We start from the raw sequence: 6,000 nt of genomic DNA on the forward strand, positions 1-6,000 counted from the left end.
ACGGTCTGGGGCAGAGATCATACTGCTTTATCTGCCTCGATGTCATATAGTGACTCTAGGCACCTGTGCAAGTACTTAATGCAATAATGTTTAATTGCACAATACAAGCAGGGGCTTCTTCCTAGGTATAGACCCTTCCATTTTATGTAGAATCACTTCTGGGTAGTAAAGCTTTAGGTTTATTTTCTATTTGCTTTGATTTTACAAATAGGTGGGTTTTTTTAGAAGTTTCATGAACTTTATGAAGTAGAATGAGGTTTTATTTATTTTTTTAAGTTACAATGGAAGTGATATAGGGATAGGAAGGAAATGTGGATACATTAAAGCTGTCAGCTCTTGTTACTGGAGCACTCTTTGTAACAATTTTTGAAGGGTTTAATAAAACATAGGGACTGTTTCTTCACTTTCTAGTCAGTAGTCATCTAGCTGCCCTGACGTCAAGGAAGGTACTTTTCATGTACACCACAGTAATGAGAAGAGAATGATAGATTCTCTTCTGCTGATGGTTTCGGCATCTGGTAAGTGGTTTTGTTTCCTAGGTTGAAAAAGAAATCAGCAGTAGGTAACAGCCTCTGCTTGAAACTCTTGATGCATCATTGGCAGCTTTTCCTGGCTTGCTCTAGGATACTGGTTACCTTCGATATGAGTTTTGGGTGAAATTTATTTCTTTAAATCAGACACAGCTCTAAGTCGATTTCTTGTTTGTATTGGGTTTGCATAGCAAGGTTTTGGTAGCAGGGGCTACAGGGGTGTCTTCTGTCAGAAGCTGCTAGAAGCTTCCCCGGTGTCTGATAGAGCCAATGCCAGCCAGCTCCAATGTGGACCTGCTGCTGACCAAGGCTGAGCCCATCAGCCATGATGGTAGCACCTCTGGGATAACATAGTGAAGAAGGGGGGGAAAAAAACAAACCAGCAATAGCAGTTAATGCCAGAGACAGGAGTGAGAATATGTGAAACCACTCTGCAAACATCAAGGTCACTGAAGAAGGAGGGGAGGAGGTGCTCCAGGTGCCAAAGCAGAGACTCCTTTGCAGCCCATGGTGAAGAACATGGTGAGACAGGCTGTCCCCCTGCAGCCCATGGAGGTACATGGTGGAGCAGATATAGAGCTGCAGACCATGGTCATGCCAGAGCAGAGGGGATGCCTGAAGGAGGCTGTGACCCCGTGGGAAGCCCACACTGGAGCAGGCTCCTGGTGGGACCTGTGGACCCATGGAGAGAGGAGCCCAGGCTGGGGTAGGTTTGCTGGCAGGACTTGTGACCCCATGAGGGACCCACGCTGGAGCAGCCTGTTCCTGAAGAACTGCACCGTGTGGGAAGGACTCATGTTGGAGCAGCTCATGGAGGACTGTCTGCTGTGGGAGGGACCCCACACTGGAGCAGGGGCAAAGTGTGAGGAGTCCTCCCCCCGAGGAGGAAGGAGTGGCAGAGACAACATGCAATGAACTGACCACAACCCCCATTCCCTTATTTAAGGACTAAGAAGATAATTTCGTTTCCTGGTTTTATTACATATTCTCATTTTGCAATTCCATACATGTGTATTAAAAATAAGAGAGAGTGCTTGATTTTGCACGAGGCTGGGAAATGCAGTGCCATCCTTTCAAACCTCTGAAGTTTGTTTTGTACCACATGCATAAGTAGTTCTGCTGGGTTTCTGAGATGCAGTTCTTCCTGAGGTAGACTTTGGCAACTGCATAATTATGACAGCCACAGAGTGCAGCTGTTTAGCTTGGGAAACAAACAAGAATATTGCACTGGAAATTATGGTGGTGCACCTTAGCCAACTCAGGCTATCTGACTACCGCAACTACAACAGGGAAAGGAATTCTGCAGTTCTCATGGATGAAAAATAAAACTTGTTTCACTGTGCTTCTATAAGAGAAGATGTTGAGTACAGGCACTTCTGTAAAAATTAGTGCTGACAACTTCGCAGGAAGAAATAGAAAAGTGTTTACAAGAAACATTTTAAAACTAATTAGAATGGAAAGCAGTTTCTAGATCTGACACAGAAGAGTGGTCTGCTGAACTTTTTTTTTCTCCTCTTCCCATTTATCAAAGAGATTTTTCATCATATTGCACATCTGCAGCCTTCAGAACAAATTCTGGCAAGAGTACTCAGCGTCACCATGAGAAAGAGCCTTAGATATTTCCCCAGGATAGAAAAAAGACAACCCCTATCAATTCCCATTTCTCAGACAGAATGATGCCTTTAACACTCTGTAATGAATGTTTTTATATGTGAGAGGGATTACCAACATCATTCTGCATTGTGATTTGATGTGCCCCAAAAATATTACAGTGGAAGGTATTAAAGAATAAATTGTGGGAACTGAGTAGCCCCACTAGCACAGTTTGTCCCTTTGCCCTTAACCAATTTGTGTCAGGGTGAATTCTCTCTTTCACTGGGCTTAGTGAGTTTCCCTAAGCTGGGTGTTTTGTTTCGTTATTAGTTTCCTATGTTTAATCTCATGTATGTTAGTGACTTCTTGTTTTGCATTCATTATCAATATTTCATAATTTAGGGGGAAAAAGTAAACCAGTAACAACGTTGTGTCAGACTCCTCCATACAGTGGAAGCAAACCTTCTCAGTCCTTCAGATGTAAAGGGATGGTTTGCGTGGAGGTTGTGTTCAAGTGTCACTGAGCTGGTAATTGTGTGAAAACCACTAGATCTAAATCTTTAAGTATCAGCTGTTGCCAGTCTCTAGAGAGTGTTTGCTGTGACTTGTGGTTAGATCAGATGTAAGAAAGCCAAGAAGTGCATGCATCTTACTGCACATCATTTCCCTACCCACAGAACTGTGTTTAAAAAATAAAGAATTAAAAAAAGCCATGTATTTTGAGTGCTGCTGTAGTTGCTCTGCATTCCCCACATATTGGGATGAATATGCAGAACAATAATTTCTCAAAAAAATCTTGAAATACAGAAAAATAAATAGTAATTATGTATATTTTTATAACTGTTTCCTTTATTATAGAAAATTAATTCACACATGACTTAGAATAACACATAAGCATGGACTGAAAGATAAATATCTGCGTAAATGATATCATGAACAGGGAATGGATACATTTGAGGATTAGCCTCAAATGCAGTTCTGGATCCAGAGCTCAGGTCTGAGATGCTTAAATTTAAAAATTTGAATAATTAGAAATTTATCCTTTCCCTTAGGGTATGTTGTACTTTTCTAATTTTTAGTAATCTGGAAATAAAAATTAAACAGAGCTCACTCTTCAGCTTTTCTTACTGTTTTTGTTCATGCCTTGTGATAGATAAGATCAAGATTTAAGCCTTGCCTAAAGGGCTGCTAATCTGTTTGCTCTTGATCTCTCTGCCTGTTTCTAAGAGGCCAGAATACTGACTCTAAGGCTGACAGGTTTCTGGGTTGTTCTTTTCTTTGGAATCCCTAAAGAGTACAGGGCCTTCTGCGAAGACAGTTCTTATTATACTCTATCCTCCAGTAAAAAGTAAGGTGCATTTTAAAAAAAACTTCTGTTTTTAAACAAATGAAGGTGTGCCCTGAGCGGAGGTATTTATACAACAGTGTAATCATTATAATAGTTCTCTTCTGGCAAAGGAAGACCTTTAAATAAGACCCTTTCCTATTCAAAACTCTGGAATCATTAGATAGGAAGGCTAATAAAGTTAAATTTTAAATTCTAAAGGAGTGTGGGGTTTGTGTGTATGTGTTACGAGTCACTAGTCTCTGCTATTTCTCCTGCTAAATGAGGGCAATCCATTTTTCTGGCCCTCAGGAGACCTGCCCCACTCCTACTTTTCACTGAAGTGGTGTTTGGTATTGGCCAAATCGTCTCTCACTTGCGGGCCTCTGTTTATGAATCAGTCTCTTCAGCTTGTTGAATTAGATGATGAGTTCTTTTTTTTTCCCCAGTGTTTATGCTGAAGCTGCTGCCTAGTATTCCTGATTTGTTTAGGATCTTAGTTTTGCTGCAATGCTGAAAAATTACTTTTTTGTCTCCACATCCTAATGAAAGGAGCATAAAGAAAATGGGATCCACATAGTATTCTGCTGGAGATGGCTCTGTGGACCAGAGGAATGTTTAATTTTCCCTCAAAAACCTAAGGCTGGATGTGAGTGGTAGGTGACAAAAGAGATATGTAGATAGTAAGAAAAAACTGTAGTCTGCTAAGTGCTAGTTTCTTGCAAGAGATTTAGTAATGGTACGTCTGGTTCCCCTTTAAGGGGTTTGGAGCCCATAAGCTCATATGTTGTTGCTAATCACTGCTAGCTGAGGACACTGACGGTTTTCTGGATTGGTGGTGTAACTGTCTCATTCCAAAGATGGCTACATTTTCAGAATCAAAGAAATTACTCTCATGTAAATAACCCACAAATTGGGTTATTTGTCAAGAAAGTTCGGTTATTTGCCGGTAAAAGTCTCTGTTTAAATATGCCTTTCTTGGTGCAAGAGTTCCTAGCAGGTTCCTAGCCTAGTGGGCTCTGCATCTAGTCTAGTTTTCTTATGTGAAACTTGATTTTCCTTTTATACTTCTTAGACTTACCTTGGCTTGCGTTGGCTTACACGGGTCTCTAAGAACTGCATCCACCTTTCATGCTAAACGGAGGTAGGCTGTGGTTAGTATGTGCTAGCATACCCTTGTAATAAGGCTTTTTGCAGACTACCTTTCTCTTGAGATTCCTAGAGACCTTAATTAGAGCTTTGAATGGCCTTGCACCAGCCCTGTAGGATGTGCATATGCATTTCAGAAGTTGGCAGAAACACACTTTTATTGGTTTTGTTTTTTTTCCACAGTATTATATAGCCATTGCTGTAATGGAATATAAGTGAGCATGCTTTTATCTGTGTTAAAGACCCAAAACCCACTGCACTTTTCTGTTGGTTCTGAGTTGGCATGTCCTTTCCTAAAAATTTCAAAGGTTTTCTGTTTAAAAGAGTGCTTATAATATAGATGGCATTGAAATTTATCAGAAACTTTAACACATGTTTGAGTGTTGTCTGGAACTGGAATGGCCTTTTTAAAAAAAAAAAAAAAAAGAAAAAAGGTGCATAAGTGCATTTCTGAATCAATCTCCAAACTCCACAGACATCACGTTCTTCTGCCTAGTGAGACACTGTGGCATATGGTGGTGGCAGTGGCAGCTGAATCTTTGTGAAAATTTAGAACTATATTGTTTGAATTTCAGTGGGAATCTAATCTTGAAAAAGACCACCGGAGATGAAAGGCCACTGCTCCATCCATGTGCTGGTTTATACAACTCTCCAAGGATTAATTATTTTTTCTGGTACTGGTGATGAGCGATTGTACCTAGTGGTAATTTGGTAGCTGGTAAGTTGATGGAATTCCAGACAATACAGACGTTTAACCATCTGCCTTGTTTGTTTTCACTTGAATAAGCTTTGCCCAGTTCAAACTAAATAATTTTGGAAGAAGAGACTGAAGAAATAAAGAGCCAAATGTTTGTTTACTTATTTACAAAACATAATATTGTACTTAGTTTTAAGTATTGTTTACACTGTAATCAGCTTTTTAAATTTAGTTTTATACCTGATTGCAAATAGACATATGTATGATTAGTGATGACCAGCCTTCCAACAGTCATCCTAAACTCTTTAAGTTATATTTTGAAAGTCAATGTATATCACTCTTTTTCTGCTTGTAGTGGCAGACTTTTTTGGCACTGAGAAAAGAGGCTGTGTACCAAGTTTTTAAAAAGGTGCAAAGATAATGTTGATTAATGTGGGTTATTATGTAAGTACTGGACTAGCATTCATAACACAATCAGAGGTGTAATAGAAATTAAACTTCCATTTAATTTTAATTACATATTACCTCATTTACTCAGTCCCCTACCACACCTGTCTGCTCAATGATCATTACCGTGACACTAAAACCACCAAAATATTGGTGAACCTGCTATGTACAGTGGTAAGACTGCTTAAAGGAACTGTTCCTTAGTTTAGAGAGGCAGGCACCAGCGTGGTCACATTAGTCTGGGTTCAACAGTTGCTGGA

This window comes from Phaethon aethereus (genome assembly GCF_964289735.1).
Source record: "Phaethon aethereus genome assembly, chromosome: 11".
Taxonomy (NCBI): Eukaryota; Metazoa; Chordata; class Aves; order Phaethontiformes; family Phaethontidae; genus Phaethon; species Phaethon aethereus.